At 35.5% G+C, this 23,573-nt stretch overlaps 1 long non-coding RNA gene across 2 annotated transcripts; it reads right to left on the bottom strand.

Moving 5' to 3' along the window:
- Positions 1-9,824: 9,824 nt before the first annotated feature.
- LOC119701750 lies at positions 9,825-19,467 on the bottom strand. 2 transcript variants are annotated; one of them, XR_005257165.1, is made up of 4 exons: positions 19,369-19,467; positions 14,177-14,242; positions 11,074-11,217; positions 9,825-10,114 (listed from the first exon to the last, which is right to left on the bottom strand). It is a non-coding gene; the product is annotated as an uncharacterized LOC119701750 (long non-coding RNA). The 2 variants fall into 2 exon arrangements; XR_005257164.1 differs by lacking the exon at positions 9,825-10,114 and having other exon boundaries at positions 10,514-11,217.
- Positions 19,468-23,573: the final 4,106 nt, after the last annotated feature.

Raw genomic sequence — 23,573 nt, 5'->3', positions numbered from 1 at the left:
CATCCAAGATTCAGAAACAGCTGCGCAAAAGGTAAGGTTTTTCTTTTTTCTTTTTTCTTTTTTTTTTTTCTAAGAAAAATTCCAAGTTGTTTTTGCATTTTATGTCAAAAGCATGATTCATAGCATGTCTGGTTTTGAATAAAGAAGAATCTTAGGAATGTTAAGAATATTAGCCCAGGAACTTAAAATCCTTTGTTCATCCCTGCAAAGGTACAACACCTTTATCTCCTTGCTCTCCCTCTTTCCTGTCTTGTGGAAAGCAATCTCAGCTTTGTAACAATGAGTTAATAGATTAGCCACACAGGTGTTTTTTGGTTTTTTTGCTATATTTTTTGACATTTCTCTGTCATGTCTCAGTTCCAGCCAGATCTAGTGGTACAATGCAGTTGATACAGAGCCAGCAAGACCAACACAGAGCTCCTAGTTTAGTCACTTAACCAGTGAGGAGATAGAAAAATATAAATTTTCCTCCCAAATTAAATGTGTATCTACAAGAAACCAGTAATTCTAATAGCCTCAAAAGACTTACCCATTCTGTCTAAATTAGCTGGGTATATGATAAAATAAACTTTTTGTTCTCATTTTAATGCTGCTCCAGATTTCTCCATTCCAATTCTATCTAAATTTAAACGGTGAAACGACAAAATGACTTCAGGCTCAGTAACTGAGAAAAAAACCTCATGCAGTGGTAGATATGAATTCATCAATGGTCATGGAAGATAGCAGAAGTGATTCAAACAGGGTGGAAACTTCAGCTGACTTCATTTGCATTAAAAAAACAAACTGAGCAAATTATGCAATAGAGGCAAATAATACTTTTTGTAGAGAGACTTGGATTAAGGACCCATGACGCATGGGAGCTGAAATGAAGGGTCAAGAAAAAAGTGCAACTTTAAAATAATTCAGTCCTATCTCTGGAATCAGACTTCTTTATCCTAGACGGGCAGAAAACCTGTGGATCTATGTCAGTCAGGTTTGAAAGCTCCAGGCTTTTTTTTGTTTGGTTGGGTTTTTTTAGTTGATTTTTCTTTTGTTTAAAGAAAGACTAACTGCTTTTGAAGAATAATCCTGGCCTATTATGAAAGGACTCTAAAAGGTTTAGACTTTTGGGCTTTTTTTATAATTCTGATCTAAGTATTGCCCATGTTGCATTAAGACATATTATAGCTTTTGTTCAGCAAGAATTATTCTAGAGGCTTTGCTTGATATTAGCTGTAAAAACTTATTCTTTGTACAATTTGAACTGCTAATACTTACATGAAGAAACAAAACTTTAAATACCTTCCTAGAATAGATTATTTTTACAAATCTGGCATTGAGGCACTTCCAAATTATACCAGAAATTCATAGTTGTCAAAGATTTGCCAAATATTTGTAACAAACATCAACAGCAGCATTTATTAACCACTTATGAGTCTTGAATACTGTGACAGTGTAGAAGCTTTTTTAGATCTTCAGATTTGCTTTATAAAACTGGAAACACACTTTTAGAATGTGTATGTAGCATGCATAAAAGGGCTTAAATTAAGCTGCACAATCTCTCACAAGTGACAGACCTAGGATATGCAAAGGGACTGCAGTCACTTCGCCTGATCTCCACTTAATTTCATAAGCTTTGCAAATTAGTCATACACCTGTACCATTTAACAAGTGATGACAAAACAATGACATGTGAAGTCAGTCAGCAGGCCACGCATTTGGGACACATGGCAATGCAGCCAGTTATAATGTGTGTAAAGTGTGAATCCAGGTGTATGGAAAATTTTCTAGTTATTTGGATTTTTTGTGAGTTCAGATCAAGTCAGGAGAGACAATCCTGTGACCAAAAAGCAGCACAGTGACAAAGGAGGTTGACTAGAACTAGGCTAGCTCCCTTTCCAGGTCCCACTGATTTTCTACAGGCTCAGTCTGGTTGGTTCTCCCTACTGGTAAAGTCCAGAAGTCAAAGTAGGAAATCCTCTCTTTGTCAGTTCTGATTCTAAGAACAGTGAAGAACTAATTGGCAAAAATTCTGCAATAGTGATTACATATGAAATTCTGTTTGTGTAAAACCAGAATTTTTATACATGCTTGTACAACACTCTGGATTGTGCCAGCAGGTACATTCACTACTTCAAAATTTTAGACATTTTATGTCCACTTGAACCATTGAGCCCTGGACCAGTGTGTGACATCTGATTTTAACATGAAATCTATGTTTCCTTTATGAGTGATGGCAAATTGTTCCAAAATAGCCATGGTATCAGAAATAATATTAGGAAACCTTGCACTTCACCTCTCCTTTGACAAAACTGGGCAGCATTTTACAAAAGCACTTTACAACAGAAAGTCTGCAGATCTCTGACATTGTAACATAATTTCACAGGCTTTTCAAATAAAATATAGGACATATAAGCACTGCTTTGGATTACCAATAGTCCCAAAATTAAAATTTTTGTCCATTCCTTTCATCATTGCTCCATCTTGCAGTGACTGCTTATGAAAGAGTCACAAGCTTCTACATTACCTGAAAACTGCAAATATCATATTTGTGCTTATTTGAAATGTAATCTGTAATCTGTTTTGGCCTAGAGAAGATTTTAAGAAGTTAAATGGCTGAACACAAGCTGTAAAAGCAAATTTCAAGGAAAATTCAAAATATTTAAAAATTTGAAGGGCCCTTTTTCATAATTCAGAAGCATAAGAGGAATTTTTAAAATAAATAAATAGCTGCTTAGTATTATTATTATTATTATTATTATTATTATTAAATCAAATAGATTAATTTATTCCAGCACGTGTCTAAATCTTATATTTTGTTATGATATGAAATGTATACTATATGCCTCAAGTCAGAAACTGCTTTAAATAAAGACATCATTTGACATCAAATTTTTTCAATGTAGTATAAAACTTCATTTTAGACTAGTGTGGGGTTTCATACTGTCGGAACTCAGAATTTTTCACTCTATCCCTTCTTTTGCCTTTCTTGTTTTTTTGTTTTTTTGGTTTTTTTTTTAATTGGCATTACATCTATGCTAACAACTGATAATACTGTCTCGGTTCTCCTTATGTTCTATCCAAATTAATATTTTTCTCTTTCCCTGGTGTTTTCTTACTGTCACCTTCTTTACAATCTTCTTAGCATGGCTAAATCAAAATTCTTATCTCTTCCTTTGAATTTGGGTATACTAATGCATAATCATGGACTTTCTTCCTCTGGAATTTATCATTCCTTTCCACCTATACAATCGATCTGTGCATCAGCTGGAGTATCAATGAATGCCCCTGTACTTGTGCTTGGCCTTGGTGCACATCATCTTGCATTATTCTCTACTGGCCAGTGTCACCTTTCAAGGCTTTTACTAAAAGTGCTTAGGGTGGCAATACCTTTCACGAATTAAAATTTAACATGAGCTATTTTACTTCTGGCACTAAGTGACTAACACATGCTGCCAGCAGGATTGTTTTACTTACTATTACTAGGAAGCAATCACTAAACCTTTCCCATTCTCCATTTAGCCTTTCTATGCTGATAGTATCCAAAAATATCAAGGAAGCTATTTAAAAATAGGTACAAATCTATAATAATGTTTTATAATATCTTACCCAAACTGATTACTTTTTCCAGTGTATGGCCTGCTACAAAAACAATACATATTAAATAATGCTTTCTCTGGGGAAAATGTGGAGTGAATATGAAATTTAAGACAAGTATGTAAAAAGAGAGCTTGCAAAAAATAGCACAGATAAAATTAGGGTAAGATAGGTTGAAGCTTTCTTCCCAGAGGAAAAGTAACCTAGAAAATGTGACTAAGTACCATAGAAAACTATAGGAAAAGGCCACTGAGAGGCATTATTTAGACTTGTGCTATTTTTGTACAAATTATGAAAAAGTGAAGCCTGGGAAGAAGGCAGAGCTACATATTTTTAGCATTTACTACTCTATTGCTCTTTCTGTCTTTCTCTCTTAAAATGTGAATACACATTTTAAGACCATATAGAAGCATCATAGGTTGGTTTGGGACATAATGGAAGCTTTACAAGCTGTATGTAATGGAAAAATTATTAAAAAAATAATTTCCTTATGTGATCTCTTTATAACATCCAGTGGTTCAGGAAGAGCACTTCCATGAGTTTACTCACCTTCAAAGATAGTTACTAGAGAAAAAAAAACCACAAACCATAAATAGTTTTCAAGTTATTTATTTGAAGATGTATACGAACAGAGACACAGGCTTTGAGAACAACAAACACTGTAATCTCTGATGCTTGTGATTACCACTCCAGCTGTGCTGTTCTGTTCCAACTTAAATAAAATCAGGAATGCATCCTGTCCATTGATCTGTGCTTGAAGGTCTACAAGGACACTAACATTTTATGCAAATATACAACCTTTACATTTGAAGTTTTGTCCATAGGTGTTGACATTATGTATCCAGGTAAAATGGCATCACTTGACCTCAACAAAATAGCTAATTCTGAAATTATAAATGTACAAGGTACAGGGAGAGAATTGTATCCCTTATTTCTTTCTTAAATATCCCACCTTAGCTTAGGTTAGACAATATTAAAATTAAAACAACGTCCTTGCTCAGGAAAAAACTATTTTCCTGTGAAACAAGTGGGATTCCTTGTGATGGAAAACTGCAAAATTTTGCACCAGTGATACAAAAAGGCTTTGCTCTTTGAATGCCATACATCCTTATGCCTCCACAAAATACAGGCAATGCATCCCACAGTACTCATTTACACTCTGATATCTTCTTACATTATTTCAGGCATTTTCAAGTGTGTGAAAAATTTTGCATTATTTTTCCTGCAAATCTTTTGGATGCAAAGAAGATATAGAACCAGAAATAGTGTATTAGTGATGTGCTCTTTTCTGTTCACAGGGTTAATTTTTTGCCAGTTGTTGATTTTGAAACAAAATAGATCTTCTTAGCACTGCATATATTCACTTAAATCTTGTCATGTACTCTCTAGTTCATGCTGTTCCCAATACCCAGCACTTTAAGTTTGCAATTGTTTCTGCTGTAGAGGGATTAATGACAAACTGATTGAAGTTTTTCATTCAAGGAACAGCATTTTTATTGGTTTTATCTAAACCTTATAGTAAGATCTCACATTGTTTTTTATAGGAATGAAATATGAAGTGAAAATGCTTGATTTTTGTCACACATTTATGTGACCTGCTTATCTAGAACCATTACTGTAATTACTAGCATAACTGAAAGCCTGGCCTTTTAGGTTCATGTTTCTCCATGTGTAGCAGCTGTAAACCACAACTGAAGTTTCTTATGTTAGACAAGGTGTAGCCATTAGTTCCGCTATAAAGCTCTAGCCACCAGTGCTCATTGATTTCTAGTTTCATATATCTTTAATGAGGAGATTAAATACTTGTTTAGGAAGCAGAGTCTGGCTTAAGTGGTGTTTGCTCATACAGCATGGATAGTCAAAGACCTCTCTAATATTTCCCTTTGGTAATAGAAGTGGAAAAACCTTTATTGCCTCAAATATAAACCATTTAGCTCATTCTGCAGCAGCATGGAATGTGTTATTATGGAAAAAAATAATTAGAGATTAAGTGCTCCAGAAAAAAAAAAAACAACACTTTCTAATTGATAATAGACCTTTTTTTCCCTGTTCCTTTAATTCTTTATGAACACCAGGGAGCATGCTAAATTACCATTTCAAATCAATAAAAGTAAAAATAATGAAAGAAAAAGAAAGTCTTAGTAAGTTTTATTTTCTGGTCAGTCATTAAAAAGCATAAAGGCTCTGTCCCAGAAAATGAAGTTTAATGCAGTTGAAGAAGTGTGGAGATGCATCAACTAGTTCTCACTGAGGACAGAGTGAGAAGAGTAAGAAAAAGTGGGACAGACACTGCAGTAGCAAATACTTCCGTAATGAGTGTCAAAATATAAGACTTGAGAAAAGCACAGAATCTCACTCTGTGGCAAAAAGCATCAAAAACATTCAGAATCTGATAGGGATACAGGGAGGAAAAAAAGTAGGGCTGTCCTTTGCCTCACTAAATTCACATGAAGTTCCTTTGCTTAGAGTATCAAAAAGCTTTGGTAGTGACAAAAAAAAAAAAAAAAAAGAAAACCCAACAAAATACCAGAACCCAAATATTCCTTTTGTCCGTATTATTTGCCCCATATCACAGCAATTTTCAAATAGGATCAAGAGGTAGAAAATTGGTAGGGGAGAGGATGAATCTTGGAGATCAGCATGCCACTAAATTGATACCATGTAAACACCATATAGTATTGGAAAACCACTGCTGGGGGTAAATGAAATGAATTCACTGGGGCATCTAATCCTATTTCTGGAACACTTAAAGTGTTTAAATGCACTGGAAAGCAAACAAACTTCAAAGTGATCATTATACCCCTGACACTAGTACTTGTGTGGCTGAAATCTTTATGAGATTAAACCCCTACAGAGAAAGGAGTTGAACACAGTGAAAACCACTTTGAAACTGTCAGGAGGATACCAGTTTGAAAGCTCAGTGCAAGTCAGAAATGAAGCTGAATGTTGAATATTAAAGACAGTTCAATATGCTGTATGGAACTCCCTAATACACCTACAAGAGCCATAGACATAAAGTGAGCCACCTCCATGTCCACATTTTGTTCCTTACTGATTCTGTAAATGCTAACATCAACAAAGGCTGATGTAACATCAACAATTTCCTGCTAAGCGAGAAAGCTGGGTGACTCAATCACAGCTCAGACTAAACACATACATGAGTTACCCCATCGCAGTTCAACACTTCTTCTGTGATGAAAAAGCTTAAAAATGTACAGCTAGCCCAGCGGAAAAGAAGCTATTAAAACACTTTAAAATCTTTCCACAATATTAGAATTTCAATGTTAAAAACATTTCCACTGAAGGCATAACTAAATTTAAATATTGAGTGTGGGGATTATATGTTTTTAGCATGTGTGCATATGTGTGTATGTTCTAAAAAAAATTTACCACAGTTGAGAATAAAAGATACGCTCACACCTTGAAAAACAATGAAACACTAGTTTATTTATTGCTAGAAATCATGCTTCACACATTGTTTCCAGCCCTTTAATGAACTGCACTTAATGTTCCTTCTGTTTTGAAGAGAGTGCTCTTTTTTGATTTCAGTCTGAAATCTTACCAATATTTGCCACTCCAGCAAAAAGTTTTACACAAATGAACTGGTGAAATGGAATGTTAGCCAGTAATACAAGTCTGTCACAAAACAGTCACACTGGAGGAGACCTACCATTGATTTTTCAATAAATAGAGCGAACAGTGAAAAATACAGCACACATTCCTCAGCAGTAAATATCTTAGTAACTATTTTTCTTTTCTGCTATTTTCAGTTCTTTTGTCTTCTGGCAATACTTAATAAAATATGGTTTCTTTAAATATAACTTCTGCAATGTGACAACCAGTTGGGAGCTGTATGGCAACAGGATAATTACCAAGCTACTCTTACTGCAGGGATGCTTTGCAGTTTCATTCATTGGCAAAGCAAAAAATAACAGATTGTCAGTGATGTGGATGGAATGTAAAAACAGAAAAATCATATTAAATATTCTAAAAAGGTAATTTAATTGTGAGTAAGGATTGAAAAAATTTAACACTGATATAACAGATTTGTACTTCTGAAAACTGCATATATGTGTTTTTAAACATTTGGACTATCTTCACTCATATACTATAGAAATAGTTATATATGTGGGTTTTTTTAATTTCCTATTGTACTGACTGCTGAGATTTTGGGGTCCAGATCCAAAACTCATTGAATAAATGAATGATGGACTTAGAAACCTCCCTGCTGCAGATGTTGCTGCAGGCAGCCCCCAGTCTAGCCCTCAATGTTTGGCCCCATGACGTGTCCGACTGCCCCTGGCTTCCTAGGGTCTCCTACAGCCCTGAAGAGTTCAGAAGCTCTAGAGGACTTCTCCTGTCCCTTAAACTCATACAGTCAATGCAAATTCTAAATTTTGCAGGATTCTTCTGGCCCTGAATATTTTCAAGGTTGAAGTATTTGCGTAGCTAAAGTGCATGGTGGGGCGATAGCAAAACTATTTTCAAGTGACAACTCCATTCCTCTACATGCATGCATAACCAGCTGTGTACACACAGCTCTCGTACACACTGCTCCATAGATCCTTACTAATCATACAGTTGAAGCTTATTTGAAGGCCTTCTAAAGTGGACAAAAAAGCAATTCTTTTAAAATATATATAAATCTGTAATTAGCGTGTATTACTAAAGGTCCCAGTGTATGCTATGGTGTAATGCTTCTTGAAGTATAAGAATTTTTTAGGTAATTTCCCTTAACAAGCAACACTTTTTTAAAGTGCATAAAGTGTCAGTAGAAGCATTCATTGCACAGGACTTGGAAGAGGAAATATATTCTTTTAACAGGTTTGCTCTTCTGTAGCCTACTTGTTTAAGAGGTGTCCCATGGCATTCATTTAGCTACAATGCTTCATCATAAAAATACATGAAAACTCAGTCTCTTATTTACAACAAGGCCCTGGAGAGAGAAAACAAAACACAAGGGAACTACCATTAAGAACACTTCTTATCACCATGGTACAAATAAACATAAAGGGTTGGCATCTCTTGGCAGACTTTGCAAATTAAGAGATGATTGATCAGAAGCTATGTGTCTTGTCTGCAATTTAATGTCTTCAATATTCGCTGTATCTTCCAAGTCACTCGTGCATCATGTGTTTGTAATGATTAATTAAGATGAATAGTGGCAGTAAGTGACGAGACACAGAAATATAATTAATGAAACAGAAAAAAATATAGTTCTTTCAAAATTTCTTTAGTTGACCTTTTCTTGGAAATACACTGATATGCACAGGATCTTTCTTCAAATACAGTGGCCTCTGTCACTATTTCATCTCTTGAATTGATTTGATCTACATAGTAAATACTATGGTAGTCTATGCCAAGCACTCTTCCATTGCTCTACAGTTAGATTATTCTGTAGCATATTTTGTAGTACAACCTGTTTAGGGAAAGACTAAATTGACATAACTGGAAGTGATCCTCGCTGCTGTGACTATTCTCAAAAGCTAACCTCAGCCTAGAAAGGACAATCTCCCCAGGCTCCCTCTAGTATAAATAGGGAGACATCACTTGAGAGAGATCTCCTGCTTAGAAGAAATAGCGCAGGAGCTTATATTTTAAATCATTGTCTAGAATAACCTGTCTGTCACCACTGACTGGAGGCTGAGGCTAGGCAGACTAGCAGCAGCTCGCTGACTTGCGTCACTATGATCATTTTAGCACTTGTGAACATGACTTCCTTTCTCCTGCCTCCAAAAGGGTAATTAAAAAATACGAAACCTATCTTTATGTAAACTGGCGAACCTACACACACTTGTAGGCTTCAGAAGATAAGAACTTGGTGCTGACAGAAAGCTTCACTGTTCAAAATCATGTAAAATTTTCCTTGCCTAGGGCATCTATTACTATTAGAGTGGAAATCATGGGCAAGCCACCTGCCTGCTAAACAAATAAGAAAGCCAGCTTGTACCAATTCATTGTTCTATACCTGAATGTAGAAAAAATGAAATACTGGCTTTTAGGATCAAGATAAGAAGTGAAAAATCAAATCTCCCTACAATGTGCGCCTCAGTAGGTGTTATGTTGCTTCTTGCCTCTAGTTTATTTGGGTAGAGGAGACTTGGAAGCAGATTTCAGTACTGGATGACCACGGTTCTTCAGCACAAAATCATGTTTGGAGCTAACTCTCTAAGCTCAGAAGCTTTTAATCGGAAGAACAGTGTTACAAGACACATTTGTAACACTGGTTGCAAATGGTGGGTGGCAAATGAAAGCAAATGCTCTCTATTTCACGGCTGCCCGTGCAGCATGGTGTTCAAGTATCCAGCTCAAGCCCAAAGCCAGATAACCCGGTAGCTGGCTTTCACTATTGTCATGCCTCACGCACCACACAAGTTGTCTTCTCTGCTATGCAGGTTTATTGTATGTCTTTTAATGCTGCAGAATTATTTCCAGAAGGTAGGCTTAAGCCCAGAAGCCCATGGTAGGAAGACATGGTATTAATCAGATAAAGAGTATCTCTGTCCTGGTGTTCTGCTTCTGCAGTAGCCACAATCTTCTATTAATTCAAAAGTAATACAATTACTTTTATAGAATAACCTGTTTTTCAAAATTCAACAGTAGAATTAGTTCCACAAACTCATTCTGAAGCCCTCCCATTACTACATTATCTATGCATATACAAATTAAGAATGCTACTAAGTTAAAGACAGTTCCTCATGAAAATTAGTTTCACATATCTTATCATTTCACTATGCTTAGAAAAGAACTTCCACAAAAATACTAAGCATAAGTTTAGGAAACAAAACATGAAAAAAGTAATATTTTTAAGGGTTTTTCAAATCCGCTTGTTACTAGTTTCAAGCAGTGTCTGGTATATCTTCCCTGTTCTGTTCATCTCAGTACATCTTTGTCTTTACAGAATTTTGCTGCATTTTAACACTACACTCTGAAATGTTTCCTGCTTTTTTAGCTTTTAGGGGGGATGGTTTCCAGGCACAGGTATTTAGTGTGAAGCTGTGCCATTTATTTATTTATTTGAGTATTTCTGTTACAATTTTTTCTCTCTTCTGAAAAGTAGTTCTTCATAAATTGCTTGTTTTTAAAAATTTCACTCTATAAAGAATATTTTCAATCACTATTAAAATGATTGCACAGAGCACTCGCTGCTAGTTCAAAAGCTCACTAAGCCCATACTTGTTACATTTTTCAGTATGTTTTACATTTATGTTACAACATCCACTGCCCCTACCATCACATTATCTTTTGAAGACCTTTTCCAGGGTATTCAATTTTTTTTTGCTTTTTTTGACCCATTTAAACATTGTGTCAAATAAAAAATTTCCTGCTTCACTGGCAGTCCTCTCCCATTTTCATCAGTCCTGAGATATGATTTTAATATTTTCATGTTTCAACTGTTTGTTGCAACTCATATGCTATTTCTTCATCTACTCACTTTTCTGAATCATTTATCTATGAGATTTTATCACAAGAAATTAAAAACTCCAAATAACTTACTTTTTAACCCATTCTCTTTTGAGAAGTAGTTTTCTTCATTAATTTTGCTTGCTTGTCTTTGTATTCTAAAATCTTACTTTGTTTCATTTTCCTGGTACTGAAAAAGGTGTGGATCTGGGTTGCCCTGCATGATTCTTCCTTCAGCTAGAGGAGGAAAAACAGCTGTTACCCTCTAATCCTCTGGAATAGTGACCAGTTTAAATCAAAGACTGTGTATTTATGTTAGAAGTTCAACCACTCAATCCTAAAATACTTTGGAATTCCTTCACATACAGTATTCCATTGCAAGTACTTTTGTTCCTTTAATAGATCTGCTTGATCCAGTACATTCCCAATCAAAATTTTAAATCCTTGGCAGGCCTTAATTTTACTTAATTTTACATTATTCTAAATATACTCTATCAAAAAAGACATTTTATGATTTTCAATACTTTGATCCTCCTTAAAGTCATTATTATTCAATTTCCAGATCAGCAAAGCAAAAACTCACAGTTTTTGCTTTGTTGGTTTTAATGCAGGTATTCTTTAGTGAATACAGAATCCACAGAGAACATACAAATTAACCTCTAATTTACATCTATATCAAATTTTTATTTTGATACAATTGTGTCACTGGTATTGGAGATTTTCTGCTTCAAGGGAATTTTAAGTGTTTTGTATTAAGAAAGTGGAGGAAATAATTAACCTAAATATGAGTCTGGGCTTCCAAAAGAAAATTAGTTTGTGTTTTGCAGTCCATAACATTCTGTATATTTTTAATTTTCCAACTGCAATGAATTATGAATTCACCTAATGAAGCAAAATGTCATTCTAGCAGGTTGGTCATATTTTATGTGTCCTTGGACATAAAATGGACCCACAGGTTTGTGTGGACACATCAGGGTTTTCTTTGGTCCAAAGAAGTTGCAGCAGCTCAGCTTGTAGTTGTGTTTTGGGGCAAAAGGAAGAGCAACCAATGTGAAAATAGTGATTTATGTTCAAAACCATTGCTCACAGCAGGGAAAAAACAATTGTTGGTTTTCCAGTTCCTGGTGACTGGCCACATGTGCAGATCACAGATCATAGTACTATCATGTAAACCGAAAATTACTCATTCAACATGGCTTCCTTAAGTTGTTGCTGGTTTCCAAAAACCAAGTAAAATTAAAGAAATTGCCGGATACCAGAGTCTTGAAAACTATAGCATGACATTGAAATGCTGCCTGCAATACATGGCACACTAAAACTTTCACCCAGTTGATATTCTCTATGCAAAAGTCTAGAGTTAGTTTGCAGCATCAAAAAGATTCAGGAGTTCAGAATAATCACCAAGAAAATCTTAGTTTTTAAGGAGACATCATACAGAAGGATTCTGTACAGTGTTTTTACTCCACATTTTGGTATTGAGGCCTTAGATACAAAGTGGCAGTTTTGCATTCTTCACTTTTCATCTCCATTGTTTACTATCTAGAGCAAATTAGACAAATCACTCATCATTTTCAGAGCAGGTGACAAGGGAGACTGAGAGAGGTTTATTAATATTTGTTTGCAGAGAGATGTTATTTGGATTAACTTTTATCTTCCAATTTAAATAGGATTAAAAGGATTAGCTTGAATAATGGAGGTATACAGTACATTATAAATACTTATGCTTCTTTTAATTAATAGGTTTGGATATGAACATAAGATACATCAAATTATTCCAGAATAGTCCATAATTACATTATTTTTAAATAATAGAAAATAAACTCATGAGTCATTAATAAGGAGATGACTTTGGAAAAAGGCAAACTCATTCAGCAAATTTAATGTTTTACAAGTCATATTTTCTATTTATATGTAGAGTTAAAGAGTTAATAACATCTATTATGAAGTCTTCAACTTAGAAGCCTGTGTTTGCATAGAAAAGTACTTTAAAACAGATATTTAATTACATGGTGTGAGACTCCTCTTGGCAATATCAAGAGGGAGGAAGTAATTTTTGTTTTAATGAAATGTTCTGAAGGAAAGAAACAACTTTAGTTAAATACTCCACAAGTTTCAAGCTGTAGAAAGAGCATTTGGATTTCAGTTTGTTCTTCCTGACATACACCAGCATAAAAATTACTAAAAACTATGCTATATATACCATTGTACCGTATTATGCAAGATGACTGCACAATTTTTGTCTTCTTTAATCTTCACTTCGGGTTTTTTTTCATAATGGAAAGAGTAATAGCATTCTGAAAGTGTGCTGGAGGGAAGAAAATGTTCATTTTAAACAATCTCTAAAATGCTCTTACAGAGATTTTGTTAAACAAAGCAAGTGTAAGAATATAGGAACCTGACATAAGGATGTAAGATGGACACACCCATCTGTATTTTACTTGTTGTTAAAAAATTGACATAGCTCTTCATAAAGCATGTTGAGAACAGGAGAAATAATAGAAGCTCTGGCCAAACCATATTGCAGGATGCTTGTCATTTCTAGCAGTCCTTTGCCAGAGGATCATTTTGAGATGGTAGACAACTATATTAATGACCTTATGAGAGTAAAACCCACGTAAAAAAAAGTGCATTTGGTTTAGCATAGCAGGACTTTCCTCCACTGACTTACCACACCATCTCTCTTTTACTTTATATCAGCTTTAATTATCCTAAGAGATGCTGGAATAAGAAGCCTACTGTGAGTTAAGCGGGAGCAGCAGCAATACAAATTTTTTACACCATCCAAATCATCTGTTTCAATTCTGTTCGGGCAGCACCAGGGGATCAAAAGAAGGATTAGTCCATTCTTCATGTCCTCCTATCTTCTGAAATTTCAAAGTTGTCACTTAGTGTTAGCTGTGGAGGAAGCTCATGATGTGGTGGACTGTGCAGTAGTAAATGCATCATCATCATCATCATATTTCATGAAACAACCAGAACAGATGGAAAAAAATTTCAATCACTATGATTCTGCGCTGGTTTTGAACCACTGAGCTACAAATGGAAGGAACACAGTTTCCTTAACTAGTCCCTTTTAACATCCTTTTTCCCCTTTTTTTGTCTGTATTTTTATTATGAATAGCTCAGTTTAAAAATGTGATGACTATAGCTGCCAATAAAAGTAAGCAGATGTAGGAGTTGTAAGGAGCTGGCTTACCTTTTCTTTCTTCTTCTACCACTACTTCTTTCTCCACCCACATGTTGTGCAGCTCTTCATAAGGACCTTGACAGAAAACCATAGAATGGTTTGAGTGGGAAAGGATCTTATGGGTCATCCAGTTTCAACGCCCTTGCCATGGGCAGGGACACCTTTCACTAGAAGAGGTTATTCAGAGCTCCATCCTGCCTGGCCTTGAGCATTTCCAGGGATGCAATTGCTCTCAATCTGGCCATTGCCAGCCTGGGTGTATACCAGGGGTTGTCCCAACCCAGGTGCAGCACCCTGCACATGGTCTTGCTAAACCTCATGAGATCCCCATGGCGACACTGCTTGAGCTTTTCCAGATCAGGAGACCCATATGCTCACATATGGCAGCAACAGCTGCTGAGGGGAACCACAGGCTTCCCCAGTCTGGGCAGAGGGCATCTGCATCCAGCTCTCACAGGCCTCCTGTACAGTGCTGACCTTGGCCCGCCTGTGGCACTCACCTCCCATCCCAGAGTCCACCCTTGAGGCATTGCAGCAGCTCAGTCTCTCCAAAGAGGGGCAGCAGCTCACACAAACCAACCCGAATCTGCCCACAGACCAGCAGCTGTGGCTATCGGAAGTTATTGATATATATCAAATAACAACGTCTTGGCTGCCCCAACACATTACTCATTTCACAATTCAGCAGCTGACCTTTTAATGAATTTTCTAAAAAATAAACTAAGTCTTAACATTAGAAAGAGGCAAAGCAATTAAACTACGCGCTCAATTTAATCCTTTTCCTTACTTCTGGGTCATTCTGGATTCGTTGCTTTCAGTTGGATCTTGAGAGAAATTTCTTCAAAGCAATTTATGTAGCCACCTCAGTTTCTTTTTTGTTGTTGTTCAGTGAGATTTTAAATTATTTTAAATTAAGACTATCCACTTTAAATTCATAGGAGTGGATTGCTGAATGTAGTCAAATGCAATAGCTATTGAATGTCATGTGTGTATGCAACAGTGTGCAATTAATTTCAGTAAGAGTTCATCAGCTGTTGAGTCTTCATTTGAAAAACAGCACTCAGTAAAATGTTGTGGGTAAATCCAAGACTGTGTGGGCAGGCAGGGATGCTCACATGCACACACATTCATGCATTTTCACATGCAAAGTGTCAATTTTGCATTTCTAGTATTTCATTGATTCTCAGATCACGCTGCCATGCATTTTTGCATTAAGTAATAAATACTTTTTGAAATTCATTGGACTCAGGTAGAAGAAGTTTATTTTAAAATTATAGGAAAATGGTTTTGGCATTCCCATTTGCTTTAAACATAGACTAAAAAGCGGAGAGTGTACGGGGGGAAATTCTCTGCTGGAAAAAATACCTCCTATGATTTTGCCGAGTTTTAACCCAGAGGGAATTTCTAGCCCTAAGTTATAAATTCCAGAAAATAGGGGCCTATAATAGAAACACTGACAGAACCTTAACTATAGCATTGCTAAAGGCAACACTGCAATAAAATGGAATGACCTGTGAGATAAAATGTTTAATCTTTTGAGTGAGATGTGGCCTAATAACTCAGAAGCAGAGATGGGGGAGGATTCAGGCTCTTCCTTGCAGCCTCTTATATGCCCTTTATGAAATTCACTGTCACTCTCAGCTGCTTTTCCCTTTCAGGCTGATTTTTTTTTCACTCCATAACCAAATAGACTAGAAGGGTCATAAAGAACCAATTTATGGTCCCTAACTTTTCAGCAAAAACTATTTTTCAGAATGTAAATTAATGGCAACAGAAGTGAAAGGATCAGGAAAAACACCTTTGCACATTACACAAATAATAAAGAGAGAGAGAAATGGAAGGTACGGATATGGGTTTGTGTTTCTCTACTATTTCCCAGTAGTACCTTCCCAAGAGAGAAAATCTGCATTTGCAGCTTTCTTTATTTCAATGTAAACAGTTCTGTGAAACTTTCTTTTCTTGTGAAACAAGATCTAACTCTTGTTTTCGTGCTATTTTTATATCATAGGGAGGGCAAAATAAAACCCCTGCATATTAAAAGATTTTTGAATTACATGATTGACATTAATTTTATATGACATATTTGCCAGTGCTAGCAAGTGGAACTGGGCATAATGACTTAGGAAGTCTTTTCAAATGCTGTGTCTCATCAAATAAAGAAAGATGTAATCAGTAGGCCTGTAGTGATATCTGTCTGGTCAAAAATCTCAAATTAGTTAGAATTTTGCTTATTCAAACAGTGCCCTAGGCCAGGATAATGGAATGCTGCCAACATTACAGTGGTAGATTTAGATTTAATTTTTTTTTTTTTGCCGTTCTAACAGTAGGTAAAAAAGACCTACTCTGTCTTGATTGCTTCTAATTCATAGACTGCTTCTACCTGAAAAAGCAAGGTCATATGGAAGTAAATTCTTTGAAACTTTGTGGGCAATTTTTCAGCCATGTACATAAGGAATCATTATTATAATCATGATTCCATCCCATTAAGAACAGCTGGAATTATATATGTAATTCCTTGCATACCACCCAGAAAATTTACCCATAGCCTCTAGTCACTTCTGTTCCCCAAACTTCCCTCAGGCTAAAATCACTATGAAGAACATCTGGGCTCTGTTCTTTGGGGATTTCTATTTTATTCTATCAATATTTTCCCTTGTTTTAACAAATGAAAATTGTAATTAGATATTCCCATATTAGGTATATAGGAACATCCATTGCAGATGATGCTCCCAGGAAAAACCGGTTTGTGAATCTCCTGTACTGGCTATTATTATAGCTGTCATTTCTGATTCAGTAGCATTTTGCACCTGTCAGTCATAGCTAAATGAGGCACTACATATTGAGGATGCATTTGGTTGCTCTCCCAATGCTTACATGTTGCTGGATTGCACTGGACTCCACAGGAGTGACTTAGAAACTCCCAAAATATTTAACTCTCCAAACGCTCCCAAATATTTAAAGCAAAAAAACCCAACCAAACAAAAACAACATCAACAAAAACAAAACAAAAAAAATCACACAGCTGTATCTGTAAATGGGGAATAGAGTGAGGATAAAGAGGTTAAAAATTAAGATTACACTCATGATTTTGTATTACTACAAGAACAAATTTATTTTAAAAAATAACAAAGAGAATTGGAAAAATGGAGGATTCATAAGAAGCCAGTAAGAGCTTCTAAATATTCATATACATGGAAGCGTATTCTTAGCATGTATTTACAGTAGTATATATATATATATATATATATATATATATATATATATATGCATATATATGTTAAAATATATTTCTTTATCTGAGCCACTTTACTATAAATGATCTGTAATTAACTCTGGAGATTGTTTTACTGCTATTATACTAATTTCTTCTGCTACTTGGTTAGAAGGCTCTACTAGGCAGAATGTCAGTGGAAGGAGCCCAGTGTTTACCCTTCGCTCACTCAGAAAAACAGAATTGGGTCTTATTATACATAAGAAAAGGTAAAATTTTAGCTGTCTGAAAAGGAAATTTTTTCTAAAGGGAACAGACACATTGCAGCCAAATGTATGCTAACATTTGCCATTCCCTCAAATTTGAGTAAGATAGTTTCCAGTGTTGGAGTTATGATTTAAAAAGATGTAGAAGGACCTATTTTGGTCAGCACTCTGTGTTTTCTTGCTTTGTATACTCAAAAATAAAATAATGCCAAAAGCCAGTTGTAATTAATGTCAATGTTTTTATTTCTCAGTTATGCAGACCATTGTGCTATTCATCTGTGAAGATCTGATTGGAAGTGATTTCTGATTTTACCTGATGTAAAGGAAAAAAAAATACATTATTTATTTGCTTTCAGATTACAGCTTCCAGATCAGTTGTTGTTTCGCCTCGTTTTCAAATTTTAAAAAAATGTACAATTATGATTTTAAAGGATTCAAAAATTATATTTAGAATTTCTTCATAGTTGACCTTGGAACAAAATTTAATCATTTTTAAACTAGACATTTTGCACTGATGGACATCTAATGAAAAAATTCATTGTTGTCTGGAATAAGATTGTTTTCAGCCAATCAATGTTGAGTTATCATACTTGAACCTCAAAGTTCACCTCCAATCTGATATGCTATCTAAATTCTCTCAAAGTGTTGCGCAAGTAAGTATAACATACATACATATTGGTGTTATGTGGAAGAGATTATTAATATTGACTTCTACATCCAGTGACATTTTATTTTATATGCATGTCTCTAAAATGAATACGGAAAAATACCAACTGTGGAAATAGATCATAACCATGGCAGTCACAGCAGAAAATCTTGTAACTATAGTTTGTAAAATTCCTCTCTTCAGCAAAGAGCTTGTGTAAGTGCAGCTCCATATATTCTCTACTTCAGAAAGCAGGTTTTTATTAAGATTACATGGAATCTTCTGAAATGAACAGTGTATGTGTGTTTGTATACACACATTCATGTGCTACACAGGTTTTCGTATGAGCTTGGCATATTGCTTGTGGCAAGCTGCTGAAACATAAATAAAGACAGTAGGAAAAAGGCAATGCACATCCTGCTGGTAATCTAGGGAACGGATTGCTGCACACTTACCTTGTGCCGAATCTCGTGGTTCACCCACAGACTCCCAGGATAATTTCTCAGCTCCTAGATTTTCACGTTGAATTAACTGTCTTGTTTGCTAAATGAACCTGCTTCTTATTTTATTTAAACCACATGAGGTAAGTGTATTTGACTTCCTAGTAGGGAATGCAATATTTAAGTAATTTTAGTATGCACAGCTGTGAAAAGGTGAAGTATATTTTGTGAACATAATTCGGGGGTAATTTTAAATGGCATACCTTTTCCTCCAACTCCTTTCCACAGCCTGAAGCTGGAAACATAAAGTATAGCTCATGTGCTCTTTACAATTTACTCCTGAGAAACACTGACCACAAAAGTCAGTAAACATTCATCATGAGCTTTAGGCTACTTTCCTTGGATTTGGCCTCAGGCTAAGCTGAAGGCTAAAAACATTTCATGAGGGGGTTACGGTTTTAAGAAAAATAAATATAGTGCTAGTACAGCATGGTTACTCAGCTTGGTCTCATGCTGTAAAAATTCCTTCTCCCAATAAATACGCAAGATTTTATGCTATCCATGCACCACTTTATAACTGATACTGTGGTTTTAAATCACCAATATGCTAATCAACAGAGCTGTTGTGACCTACTTACCACATATTTCTGCCAGAGCTTCCCGTAACATGTCACATTGAATCCTCTCTTAGAAGTACAAACCAAATCTACTTCAACCCATTTAGCACAAAGATTCTGGGGAAGGGAAAAAAAAAAAAGGGGGGGGGGGGGGGGGGAGGAGCACAGCAAAGCAAAAAAAAAAGCTAGGTCAAGTTCTCTTGTTTATCCTGGGCCTCTGTGACATGAAGCCATGTTTGCCACCATCTACTGTCATAAGTAATGACATGATTTCTCATGAAAAGGGCTACAAATCGAGAGGACAAAGCCCTTATCTAATACCATTTCCTGTATTGCAGAGCAAACTTGGAAGATTCTTCACTAAATGGTTGGCTGTCTTAGTGCAGTTACTGATCTCTTTCAGCAAAACAATGCTTGTAATAAAAGGATTGATGTTTTAAAAACAACAATTGATGTTTTAAAAACATCATCTTGCAATTTTTGTTTAGTAAAGGAAGGTCTTCCTTTATCTAAGGAAGACCTCTTTTACTTGAATGAAAAAAAATCAGAAAGAATGATGTGAAAACATATCCTTTTAACTTTTCCACAGATTTTAATAATGTGTCCATAAAGTATTGTATTTGTTCTGGGGGAGTTTAGCATTGCTTTTTTATTTTTAAGCCTAATATATTTTGCTTTCATAATATATTATTAATATAGGAAAATGATATGTCACGGAATACATTGATCAATAATTATTTTACTGTTAATATTCATTTAGACAGTAACATCAGTACACTGAACTTACATCAGAAGGAAAATGAGCTAAAATAAATTATAAAACCATGTGTTAGATCACCCAGCTGATGTTGCTGGAGACCCTCACAATGTTCTGTTTTAAATCACTATCTAGGATATTAGAGATGTCTAGGATGGAACACTATTATTCTAGATGAAGTGAAAGAAGAAGTTTCTACCTGTAAGGAAGATCTCCTAGACCATTTTTACAGGACATGTCTTTAAACCTGCTTCCCTGAACAATTTCTAGCCTAGAGAGCTACAGCCTCCTTTCTTGAGTTCTGAGTTTCCACTGCACTCATATAAGTGCAGAGTAGATTGTACTTAGACACAATTTTATAGAATTGGAAATGCTCTTATTGGGTGAACACTGCAAAAGAATATCCAAAAATATTAATTACAGCTTAAAGCTCACTCTGTCTTGAAAAAGAGAACTAACTGATGCACAGTTCCCCTCCAAGTAATTTCTTGTTCTGGTCCTGATGGTCAGCCCAAATGTTGTGGGTTCAAATACTGTTTTCCACTGCAGATATATGACTTCTAGTGAAAAGAGAATTTTACTTAGGCAGCCAAAAGCAGAACTTGTCTCTCTGTCTCAAATTGAGTGCTTTAAACTACACTGCAATAATCACAGATGCTCTGCTCTTGGCACAATGAGAAAAGCTTGATACAGATTCACAAAATAGCTCCATTAAGTAAAGACGCCATCAGTCTTTATTACCACTATTATCATAAAGCAAATTTCACCTAACACAATATCGAATTAAACTTACAAAAAGAATGAAGAGGAAGCTATGAATTAATATAAAATGACTAAGAACAGAGGCCCAGGGAGCCTAAACCCTTATCAACACCAAAGCAAAGACAGGAATCAAAGACGTAGAGCACCATGGTAATTTGTTCCTGTGTTGACTAGAGCAGCAAAAGTAACAGTCTATCATGTCAGCATCTGCTAGTGAGTTTAAATGCCTGTAAGCATAGTATACAGCTGACATTTGTTCAAAGTAGCTTTTTTCAAGGAGATAGTTTAATACTTTAACTTTGGCCTCCTACCTCTATTTAATTTCACAGGTTATGTCCAACTTCATCAGACTTCTTTCCTGTCTGCCTAAAAGATAAAACAGTATGGTATATTACTTTCAAAAACTCTAGTTATTTTTACAGTTAAATAAAATTGCTGGTTTTTAGAAAGAGCAGATTTTTCACTCCAATGGTCATTATCAGGAGATAATGTCCCATGTAGCCTAAAAGGATGTTCCAGGATTTTCTGAACTATGGGATATGGCTTGTCTGTCTTGCCCTATTTTCTGATAAGAAAGTAGCACGCCTTATATATGTTTTGATGGGGAATGGAAGACCCTTTGCAAGTGGAGGCAACACAAAATAATTTGTGAAACACTGCCTTAAAATTGTGTCATTTTCAGCTGCCATTAAAGAACCTCAGTTAATGAAAGTAAATCATTGTAAGAATACAAGTCTTCCCTCAAAACTCAGAATACTAAATAACACTTGTAATTTTTTTTTAATTAATTTAATATAAACAGAGAAAAGTAATTAACTTTTTTCCCTGGAAACAAAAAAAAATCTCACTTACATACTCCACTACCTTGCCTAGGAGCAAACATCCAAAGAAAAAGAAGCCCTATTCTACTCAAGTTCTACCCAGAAATCCTACCTTTTCTTCTTCTGTATCTCTGAAAGCTGCTGTAATGGTAGCATAACCAAAAGAAGCAATCTTGAATATTTTAAATTCTGTTTTCCACTTATAGCCCAAATGATGTGCTAACATCTTGGAAGTGTTAGTCTTCCATCAGAGGAAACTCTCAAGGAGAGGAAAAAGTATAGTTTGGCCTGAACATCTCAGAATACAGTCCACTGTTCTACATCAGCTCCCGTTTCCAGTTACACCCTGGCTGTGTGCAAACCAAGTCACAATTATTTAAACAGGTCTTATTGCTGAATTTCCACTCATGAAAGTAAGGTGAAGCAAATTTTCAAGTAGTGGTAATTAATGCATAAACTTCCATAAGTGTCAATGGTGCAAAGTTTATTTATGCTCGCTGAGGCTGCAAGGACCTGAGGAATAGTACTTGCTTTGCAGATTGGAAATTTTCTGGCATGAAGTCTTTGGATAAATTCAAACAGGGGGATAGTGAAGAACATACCCGTGGGATCCATCACACATTTTCTATTTTGAATGGTGTACCTAGTCATACCAAAGCTCACACACAGGGTTCTTGAGTCTGTGTATGTGATAGAGTACCATTACTCTCATGGGAAAACAGCTCTAATGATACCTAGATTGCTCAGAGCCTTACCAGACATATGGTATAAAATAATGTCTCTGAGCCTTGGGATATGATTTTACTCATTCCTACCTCCATTACTAAGAACGAACTCTGGCAATCTTCCTTTAAAGATGAACAAATATCACAGGGAATATACCACATGCCAGACAAATAGCCTTAGCTTAAAATCCTGCCAGATGAGTGTGTTGCCTTTTATGGATCTGAAATGCATTTTAAATCCACAGCACCACATTACAATCTCATGAAGGTAACCATGGATTGGGACCACATAAGTAGTATTACCACTATGACCTGTGAACACTAAAGCTGCCAAGACTGAGATAGACAAGTAAAGGATTGCAGAGTCTTAAAATACTATATTAAAAAGCTTAACTGTACTGTCCAAAATTCAGATCTTTAGTAGAAAGAATGATGAGATTAAAGAAAAAGATATCAATATATTTTCCTCAGGTAATAAATTATAAACACAAATGTCTATTTATAGAACAAAAATGCTGTAGGGATGCAAATCTTGACCTTCACTTGCTTAACTGAATTTGGATATTCCAGTGGCTTATTTTCATTTCCTCTGTTTTTTGAAAATGAAAAAGGCAGATAGAAGGGCAAAGCAAAAGTAACCTTATCCAAACCTTTTGAAATTATACAGTTTTAGTCACATCTCTTAAGATAAACTAAACACCTATTGTGGCAGGTGTGAAAGTCTTGATAAGAGTTAGTAGAGCATCCTGAAGTTTATGAAAATAAGACATTTTGTTTACATCCCATTAAAAAATTCAGTCCTTATATCTGAACTTCATATTTTGCAATCAAAGAATTAACTTAATAAACTCTGATATAAATAAAGAAGCATCATCAAAGTACCATTTTACAAAGCATCAGCTGGGTCATACTTGGTATGGAGAGCAAGAATACATTTGAAATGTTGGATTATCATAGCCCTAGGACAATCCTGTTATGTGGAGTGCTTTCATTACAGGCAACCTAGCCCAAGACAGTGAAAACTTCTGTCCTAAATCTGTGGCAGCCCCTTTGGCAAAGTCAACCCAAAGCAGCAGATCCAGATCCAGATCAACCCAGAGCTGCAGATTCTGGAAACCTGCCATCCTGGCTTTGGTTAAACCACAACACCTCCAAAACATG

Source organism: Motacilla alba, chromosome 5, assembly GCF_015832195.1.
Source record: "Motacilla alba alba isolate MOTALB_02 chromosome 5, Motacilla_alba_V1.0_pri, whole genome shotgun sequence".
NCBI lineage: Eukaryota > Metazoa > Chordata > Aves > Passeriformes > Motacillidae > Motacilla > Motacilla alba.
This window is presented reverse-complemented; position numbering and strand designations above follow the sequence as displayed.